Genomic DNA, 10875 nt, shown 5'->3' with positions numbered 1-10875 from the left:
TTCTACCTTCTCTGTAAATCTCGAAGCTTTATCTTAAATCAAAAATGAGAAAAGCTCCGGACAAAATCACTTTTTAAAACGTGAAAAACGTCAATATCTGACGAAATTGATGACGTCATCAAATATTTTTTTCATATCAAAGAGATCTTTTAGATACACATTACACCTGTAAATTTCAAAACAATCGATGCAAGCGTTTTTGAAATATTTGAGTTGGAAAAAAAATAAAAAGAATAATAATAATAAGAACTAGAGCAAAGCTCGTTGCAAAGCAACGAGTGGGTCTTCCGTTAATGTCGGAAGTAAAGCTGGAAGTCCCTGTAAGAAGCAGATCTCTTAAAGCAATAACAAGAGAAACTAAAAAAAGATGAAAAAAAATCGAATCATTCCTGGTACGACTTGACAAAATACGAATGATTTTAAGTACGACTTAACAAAAATCTTTCCGATTTTAAGAACGACTGAACAAAAAAAAATCCGAATGTGTTCAGGTACGACTTAACAATTATTTTTGGTACGAGTTAATTTTACTTTGAACATTACGCTATTTTTCAAACCAAGGACGCGGAATCAAAATTTCCGGAAAAATCAATTTTTAAACCCCGATATCTCTGTAATGCATCGTCCGATTTTCAAACGGATTTCAGTTTTGTATTCAGCATGACCAACTCTACAAACCTCATAAACATTTGAAATTGAAACGAAAAATTCGAAAATTTGAAAATTTTAAAATACTACCGGTTTGGACCGGAAGTGACGGAAACTAAATTCCAGCCTTATGTCCAAAAAAAAACGATCAATGCTTCAACACAGAAAATTCCAAGTCTCTATCTTAAAGCGTTTTTGAAAAACGCCCTGGACAAAATCACTTTTTTTAGATTTAAAAATTGACGTAACGTAAAAACAGAAGTGACGTTGTAGTTAAAAATTTAACATCTTTAAGGGACGATGATGTTTCATAATCCCTAAAAGTTTCATGTAAATCCGTTGAAAACTTTTTGAGATATTAAGCTTTAAAAAAGTCAGAAAAATAAAGAAAAAGAATAATAATAATAATAATAAAAAGAAACAATAGAATAACAAGAGTGTCTTCCGTTGGAAACGGAAGACCCTAATAAAAAGAAACCGAAGAATAACAAGAGGGTCTTCCGTTGAAAACGGAAGACCCTAATAATAAAAAGAAACAATAGAATAACAAGAGGGTCTCCCGTTGGAAACGGAAGACCCTAATAACTAGAGCAAAGCTCGTTGCAAAGCAACGAGTGGGTCTTCCGTTAATGTAGGAAGCAAAGCTTGAAGTTCCTGTAAGAAGCAGAACTCTTAAACCAATAGCAAGAGTATATTAAATAAAAAGATTCAAAAATCGAATTATTCCTGGTACGACTTAACAAAACCCGAATGATTTTAAGTACGAATTAACGAAAATCTTTTCGATTTCAAGAACAACTTAACAAAAAAATCCGAATGTGTATAAGTACGACTTAACAATTATTTTACGTACGAGTTAATTTAACTTTTAACTTTTAAACCAATAACGTGGAATCAAAATTTCCGGAAAAATCAATTTTTAAACCCCAATAACTCTGTAATGAATCATCCGATTTATAAACGGTTTTCAATGTTAGATTCAGTTTATTCAGCTTTACAAAATACATATACGTTTTTTATTTGATCAAAAAATTCAAATTTTCGAAAAATTTGATTTACTTCCAGTTTCGACCGGAAGTGACGGATTTTCATTTTCAGCCTTATTACAAAGGCAAAACGATCAATATATAAGCTCGAAAAATTTCAACTTTCTATCTTGAATCGTTTTTGAAAAAAGCCGCGGACAAAATGACTTTTTGAAATTTTTAAAAATGACGTAACGTAAAAACGGAAGTGACGTTGCTCTAGAAACTTTAAAATCTTTGAGCCATTATAATTTCACATTATCTCTGAAAGTTTCATAAAAATCGGTCAAAATCTTTTTGAGTTATGAAGCCGAAAAGAAGTCAGAAAAAAAAAAGTATAATAATGACTAGAGCAAAGCTCGTTGCAAAGCAACGAGTGGGTCTTCCGTTAATGTCGGAAGTAAAGCTGGAAGTTCCTGTAAGAAGCAGAGCTCTTAAACCAATAACAAGAGTAACTAAAATAAAAAGATAAAAAAATCGAATTATTCCTGGTACGACTTAACAAAATACGAATGATTTTAGGTACGACTTAACAAAAACCTTTCCGATTTCAAGAACGACTTAACAAAAAAAATCCGAATGTGTTACTGTACGACTTAACAATTATTTTTGGTACGAGTTAATTTTACTTTGAACATTACGCTATTTTTTAAACCAAGGACGCGGAATCAAAATTTCCGGAAAAATCAATTTTTAAACCCCGATATCTCTGTGATGCATTATCCAATTTTAAAACGGCTTTCAGTGTTAGATTCAGCTTAATAAGCTCTACAAAACACATATTCATTTTTGATTTGATCAGAAAATTCATTTTTTCGAAAAATTTGTTTCACTTCCGGTTTCGACCGGAAGTGACAGATTTTCATTTCCGGCCTTATTACAGAGGTAAATCGACCAAACCATGACCATTGAAAATTTCAAGCCTCTATCTTAAAGCATTTTTGAGAAAAGTCCGGGACAAAATGACTTTTTGAAATTTTTAAAAATGACGTAACGTCAAAACGGAGGTGACGTTCTCTTTAAAACTTTGACATTTTTGAGGGACGCCATCTTGCAAATATCTCTGAAAATGTCATCAAAATCGGTTAAACTTTTTTTGAGTTATGAAGCAAAAAAGGAGTCAGAAGAAAAGAAAAAGAATAATAACTAGAGCAAAGCTCGTTGCAAAGCAACGAGTGGGTCTTTCGTTAATGTCGGAAGTAAAGCTGGAAGTTCCTGTAAGAAGCAGAGCTCTTGAACCAATAACAAGAGTAGCTAAAATAAAAAGATGAAAAAATCAAATTATTCCTGGTACGACTTAACAAAATCCGAATGATTTTAAGTACGACTTAACAAAAACCTTCCTGATTTCAAGAACGACTTAACAAAAAAAATCCAAATGTGTTCAAGTACGACTTAACAATTATTTTTGGTACGAGTTACCTTTACTTTGAACATTCCGCTATTTTTTAAACCAAGGACGCGGAAACAAAATTTCCGGAAAAACCAATTTTTAAACCCCGATATCTCTTTAATGCATTGTCCGATTTTAAAACGGATTTCAGTGTTAGATTCAGCTTCATAAGCTTTATAAAACACATATTCATTTTTGATTTGATCAGAAAATTCATTTTTTCGAAAAATTTGCATCACTTCCGGTTTCGACCGGAAGTGACGGATTTTTTTTCCCAGTCTTATTGCACATGTAAATTGCCAAATCCACAACCACAGAAAATTTGAAGACTCTGTCTTAAAGCGTTTTTGAGAAATGTCGCGGACAAAATGACTTTTTTTAAAGTTTTAAAATGACGTCACGTCAAAACGGAAGTGATGTTGTTATGGAAAGTTTAACATCTTTGAGGCATTATCATTGCACATAATCCCTGAAAGTTTCCTTTAAATAGGTTGAAAACTTTTTGAGTTATGAAGCCGAAAAGGAGTCAGAAAAAAAAGAAAAAGAAACTAGAGCAAAGCTCGTTGCAAAGCAACGAGTGGGTCTTCCGTTAATGTCAAGAGTAAAGCTTGATGTTCCTGCAAGAAGCAGAGTGTTTAAATCAATAACAAGACCAACTTTAACTAAAAGATAAAAAAATACGAATGATACTATGTACGAATTAACAAAAACCTTAACGATTTTAAGAACGACTTAACAAAAAAATAATTCCGAAGGTGTCAAAGTACTTAACAAAAATTGAATTATTTTTGGTACGAGTTTGAACTTTACGCTATTTTTGAAACCAAAAACGCAGAATCAAAATTTCCGAAAAATCAATTTTTAAACCCCGATATCTGTTATGCATCGTTCGATTTAAAAACGGATTTTTGTTTTGTACTCATCATGAAATATACCGTAGGTTACATATGTTTAATTTTTAATATTGAAAAACAATGAAAAACTAAAACAAGAGGCAAATGGGCCACATCGCTCACCTGAGGAACAATAGGTATGATAAAATCAGCTTAATGGAGTCACAATGCAAACTATCTGGACAATGTACAATAATACATGTAGATCCTGTATAAATAAAATCCATTTCCCCCCCTAAATATTCTTATGTTTATAATCATTAGTTCCTTTTCTAAAAGGATGATTTTATATTCATTTTATAGTCATATCGCATGTTGAGTATTGCAGTTCTCAAAAAGATCCTTAACAAAAGTTTATATATGGGATATAAACCTACATCAAACTCTGAACCTTCTTGTGAGGCCAAAAAACTGTCCTAGGGCCAAAGTCTTAACAATTATAAAGAATCATCTGTCTGATTAGTTTCTGAGAAGAAGATTTTAAAATATTTACTCTATATATTTCTATGTTAAACTTTGACCCCCCCCCCCACCCATTGTGGCCCAAACCTACCCCCGGGGTCATGATTTTCACAACTTTGTATCCACACTACCTGAGGATGCTTCCACATAAGTTTCAGCTTTCCTGGCTGATTAGTTTCTGAAAAAAAGATTTTTAAATATTTTCTCTATATATTCCTATGTAAAAATCCATTCCCCCATTGTGGCCCCACCATATCACCTGGGACTATGATTTGAACAAACTTGAATCTACACTACCTGAGGATGCTTCCACTTTAATTTGAGCTTTTCTGGCCTAATAGTTTTTGAGAAGAAGATTTTCAAAGATTTTCTCTATATATTCCTATGTAAAACTTGATCCCCCTCTTGTGGCCCCTCCCTACCCCCGGGGACAATGATTTGAACAAACTTGAATCTACACCACATGAGGATGCCTCCACACAAGTTTAAGCTTTTCAGGCCGAATAGTTTTTGAGAAGAAGATTTTTGAAAAATACCAACAAATGTTCAATAATTCTCAATTATCTCCCCTTTAAAGAGGTGTGGCCCTTCATTTGAACAAATTTGAATCCCCTTCACCTAGTGGTGTTTAGTGCCAAATTTGGTTGAAATCTGCCAAGTGCTTCTTGAGAAGAAGATGAAAATATGAAAAGTTTACAACAACAACAAATTGTGATCAGAAAAGCTCACTTGAGCCTTTGGCTCAGGTGAGCTAAAAACAAAATAAATGAAACATAATTGCATACTTTTATTGAAAAACAAATTTTCACAGCTAACAATTGTAAATTACTTTAAACAGCCATATATAATTTTGTTTGTTATAATTTCTTATCAAACACAAACCACAACAAGGCATGATGCTTTCTTAAAGTTCCATTACAGTAGCTGTTCATGAATTATCCTATTTAATTTGAATTACTGGTAAATAGTCTGTAGAACACATTAAAGAATATGCATGTGGGTATAGAAGTGACAGGTTAACCTCAAGAGCTGAAAAGAATCAACAGGTAAAAACCATGTGGCCACCAATATCTGAAATTAAAAAAATCAATAAGCTGTGTTAATACATGTACCAGTACTAATAATAGCTGTGTTTACATTAACATAAGCATAGTATTTCTGAAAAAAAAATACACTGACCATGCAGTGTAATTAGTACGCCATATCCCGATACGTGACATTAGATGGCACAGGACAGGTTTTTTTAATACATGTACATTTCATTGTAGCCTGGGGACGTGTGTCTTCGGAACCCTGTAACTAGAATTTCCTCAGTTCCCATTCAGCACAAATACCTTTAATTCACTCTTTATAAGGCCAATCACCAATTTCTGAAGAAAATTACTAGTCAAAACCTGTAAAATTTTCTACAGACTGGTTTTTATGAGATTTTGACCCTTCCATATTTTGCTAATTTTTCATGATTTTTCAGCTTTTTAGACCTCCTTCAGCCAATTCCCAGCAAAGGGTTGACCTTCCATACCATGTGCATGTTGCACCATCACATGTCAGAAACTTACCGGTGTATAGTTTATAATGCCCCATCCACCTACTTTTCGTGTTATTTACCTTCCCGTCTGTAACTTGCATTTTCACTGTCTAAAGTCAACACAACAGTCATAGCCGCAGGTTTCGCATTTTACTTCTGAATCTCATGTACCTAACATATGGGGCCTACATATTGAATATCAATTTCAACAAGAGACATCCCTCTAACTAATGATAATCATTAAAAATCATTTCATGAATTTTAGCAACACTCATAAGCCTTCAAGTACAGCAACTCTCAATTTTACAAAAATATTGATGGGTACTTTATCCGAAACTGTCCCTTGCTACCTTTAACTTACACTAACATTCTCTGAAAAGTCATCTTGTCTTAAACTTACAAAGGTTATGCTATTTTGAGAAAAAGTATACCTCATTTTGCCAATTCCATTAAGGATTAAGAAAAATGTGGCCATTTAAGTGAAACCAGCATTTCCACTTTCCTCTATTTAACACAGATTCATAGGACTCTCCATAAATAAAGCATCTTTATCTAATCTTTTATAGGTCAACTGTTGTTCAACCTCCCTAAATAAGAAACCTGATTCAAAACTACATACATATACATGATATTATCATGACAAAAGCATCACATCACTTAGAAATACCCTTACATGTATACCATCCCCCTATTTTTTGATTTTCCTAAGAAGCATTAGTTTGAACACTTTAACCTAATATTATGAAACTTTTGGCAATTCTCTTGAGTCATTTCTCACACATATTTGAAAACAACCATCACTGATATTGAAAATTGATCTTTTCTTGATAAATGGATGAAATGTAACATTTTTTTCACAAAAAGACATGGCGCCATATATGTGATTTCTTGTTTTCATGAAACAGTAAGCTTATAATCATATTTAGTGAATATCTTATTTATTCTGGTTTCTAGTCTCCTTTTAACTTTGCTAAAAGAGTAAGACCTACAAGTGTGATGTCTGCTCTTAATTAAAATGAAATTAAAACACAACCGGGTAACTGGGGACGGATGAGAATTCCATGATAAATGTTCAAATTTTACATGTTTTCCTACATTTTTGATGCATATATACAATAAAAGGGTAAAAATATGTTGTTTCTTGATCATTTCAAGAGTAATTATTATAGCAGATGTTATTTCAAGGTCAAATGTACATTTACATATCAAACATGTAATGGTAATGGCTTTTTGAATTCTGTAAATATATCTAAAGTATCACTTTTGGATAGGAAGGAGCAAAAACTTGAGTTTTTTGACTCAAGTTGATAACTGCATTTGTCTACATGTGAATTTTATTTGATCAGAAAGAAAAATATGCTGTTTTAAAAAAATTGAGTTATATAAGTCAGGTTGCTTAATGTTATTTCATGAAATCAGACAGCAAAATTGCTGCAAATTTAAAATTTAAATAATTCAATTGATCAAAACTCTTTTACAGTATTAATTCTTATCACGGTAATTAACTTAGGCCTATTAATTGTCATCAGAATAGGAAATACCAACTTTCTAAGCCAATTTACTCTAGTGGTGGTCATTCTACACATTGATTTACCGGTACTTCCCTTGTATATTATAGAAAATAAATCATGTAATGACATATATAACCAACAAAATCATCCATTTTCCCAAAATAGACAATTTTTGGTACAAAATCCACTCAAAATTACAGTTAAATGAAAAATCTGAAATACCATGTAGTCTTGAAACTTACACTAACATTCTCTGAAAAGTCATCTTGTCTTAAACTTACAAAGCTTATGCTATTCTGAGAAAAAGTATACCTCATTTTGCCAATTCCATTAAGGATTAAGAAAAATATGGCCATTTAAGTGACACAGATTCATAGGGCTCTCCATAAATAAAGCATCTTTACCTAATCTTTTAGAGGTCAACTGTTGTTCAACCTCCCTAAATAAGAAACCTTATTCAAAACTACATACATATACATGATATTATCATGACAAAAGCATCACATCACTTAGAAATACCCTGACATGTATACCCTCCCCCTATTTTTTTATTTTTCCTACGAAGCATTTCTTAGTTTGAACACTTTAACCAAATATTATGAAATTTAAATGCTTCTATTCTGATCAATTGAATTTTTAAGCAGCGTGAAATTAAAACCATCGCAATTGATACTTTAGTAAAAATCATGAAATTTTAACACGGTGGAATTAAAACGACTTACAGTATTTCATCCGAACAGCCTCAACGTATAACTTTCTGCTATACCTTTTTTTATTAGATGAATTCTACTCGGTTTTTTTTTCTCAAATAAATTTAGCGAGGATTTTTTTCTCTTTTCTAATTTATGACAGGTTTTAAAAACAATATTATGTTTAGTATGTATAAAATTCCATAAACAATTTTACAAAGCTTTGGATTTAAGTTGCACAATGAAAAAATGAGGGATTGCACGATAATACCTGCTCATTTTGAAATTCAAAGCATTGTTGATTTCTTTTACTAAAGAGATATGCACAAAATGATGTTGCTCTGTGATGCTTTGCCAAGATTAAAAGCATGAGAGAGAGAGAGAGGGGGAGAGAGAGAGATCTGAGGCACATGTAGTAAAAATTATTACATACATTTGTCTTATTGTAAAAATTGTTTACAATGTAGATGTGTTCTGCATGTAAAGTTTACCTAAAATGAATCATTAAAATTCAATATATATAAAAGATAAACTAATCTCAAAGAATTTACAATTGTTCTGTGAAATAATCAAATCTTGAGAAGAATGTTTTATAAATATCAGGGAACATTAACCTAAAATCTGAACTTAAAGTTCTTTTCATCTTGCACTCTGTTTTACATGCTCTTTCGCAGGCGATAATCATATATAACGGCGAGCCAGACAAAAGTTCTAATTTTAATTAGACTGAATATTTACCATGTCAAATATATTTATTTAATTAAGCACAAGCCTGTCCGAGTTCTTTAATTCATTAAGTGGAGGTGATATGATAAAGATCTGCTATATTCAAAAATTTAGGGTAAAGTTATCATCATGCAAACATGCACTCTAATTACAACATTCTACTCTTGTGTGCCTTTGGACCCCCACCCCTTTTAATTGCACTGTTTTACAGTGTGTGGTGTGTTGTTCAATACAAAACAAGACATACATATACATGATAATAAATAGAAATTCAAAAGAGCAGTGTGCAAAACATACACGTGAAAATACATTGGACAGATAATATCCCGAGATTTCTCTGACTCAAATGCCCGCTTTCACATTGTTACGCACGTCAAAAGCGGAGGTTAGAGTCAGAGGAATGTCGGAATAGATTGAAAAGTGCACAAACACCTTGAAAAGAAAAAGTCAATACGATATATCCTGTATTGAAACATACCTTTATAATCTGTCATACGTTAGTTGAGCTGAAATTTCCACTATCGCCGTCTTGCAGGCCATTCTTCTGACACACCGCTATCAGCTGTTGTTCGCAGTCAAAACACGGCGAGTTGACATGGTGAATCGTACGATAATTATTTCGATTTAAACTATTAAGACTAATAAAAACTAACAACGTAATTATCGACCGAATTAACGAAATTGTTTCAATAAACACTCTGATTAACTATATAAAAAGGAGTTCGGTTTTATGACCTGTACGAAATCTTTTCAGCAGGAGTTACTTTCAGTGTGAATTTTGCACTATTTTTTAAACCAATAACGAGGAATCAACATTTCCGGAAAAATCAATATTTAAACCGCGATATCTCTGCAATGCAGTATCCGATTTTAAAACGAATTTAAGTTTTGTATTTAGCTTTGCAAATTCTACAATATGCATCTAATTTTATGTTTTTTTAATAAAGTTTTATTATCAGTACGAATTGTTACAGTAGAAGTTACTTTCAGTGTGAATTTTGCACTATTTTTGAAACCAAGAACGCGGCATCAAAATTTCCGGGAAAATCAGTTTTTAAACCCCGATATCTCTGTAATGCATCCTCCAAATTTCAAACGGTTTTCAGCATTAGATTAAGCATACAAAGCTCTACAAACTACGTATACGTTTTTTGTTTGATCAAAAAATTCAATTTTTCGAAAAATTTGATTCGCTTCCGGTTTCGACCGGAAGTAACGAATATTTATTATATAGCCTCATTACAGGGGTAAATCGACCAAATCATAACCATTGAAAATTTCAAGCCTCTATCTTAAAGCATTTTTGAGAAAAGTCCCGGACAAAATGACTTTTTAAAAATTTAAAAAATGACGTTACGTCAAAACGGAAGTGACGTTGTCTTTAAAACTTTAACATCTTTGAGGGACGATATCTTGCTAAAATCTCCGAAAATTTCATTGAAATCGGTTGAAAACTTTTTGAGTAATGAAGCAAAAAAGGAGTCAGAAAAAAAAGAAAAAGTATAATAATAATAAAAAGAAACCGAAGAAAAACAAAAGGGTCTTCCGTTCCGGAAACGGAAGACCCTAATAAAATAATAATAAAAAGAAACCGAAGAATAACAAGAGGGTCTTCCGTTGAAACGGAAGACCCTAAAAAGAAACCGAAGAATAACAAGAGGGTCTTCCGTTGAAAACGGAAGACCCTAATAAAAAGAAACCGAAGAATAACAAGAGGGTCTTCCGTTGATAACGGAAGACCCTAATAAAAAGAAACTATAGAATAACAAGAGGGTCTTCCGTTGAAAACGGAAGACCCTAATAATATAAGCACTATTCATTGGTGATTGAATTGTCAATCGAAGAATGATACATGAATATATTTTAATGGAAAAAGACTAAGGGGGCAGGTAACGTGGGAATATGGATACTTCTTATTTACATTTCTTGGGGAAAGTGATTTTTAAAAACAACCATTCTGAGTTAGTTTTGTTTTCTTCTACGTAAGACATGAACATCAA

At 32.3% G+C, this 10875-nt stretch overlaps 1 long non-coding RNA gene across 1 annotated transcript; it reads right to left on the bottom strand.

Annotated features, from left to right (window-relative positions):
• Positions 1-5195: 5195 nt before the first annotated feature.
• On the bottom strand, positions 5196-10337 carry LOC128158018 (uncharacterized). The gene is made up of 2 exons (XR_008239907.1): positions 9354-10337; positions 5196-5492 (listed from the first exon to the last, which is right to left on the bottom strand). It is a non-coding gene; the product is annotated as an uncharacterized LOC128158018 (long non-coding RNA).
• Positions 10338-10875: the final 538 nt, after the last annotated feature.

The sequence above is a fragment of the Crassostrea angulata genome, chromosome 8 (assembly GCF_025612915.1).
Source record: "Crassostrea angulata isolate pt1a10 chromosome 8, ASM2561291v2, whole genome shotgun sequence".
Classification (NCBI taxonomy): Eukaryota; Metazoa; Mollusca; class Bivalvia; order Ostreida; family Ostreidae; genus Magallana; species Magallana angulata.
This window is presented reverse-complemented; position numbering and strand designations above follow the sequence as displayed.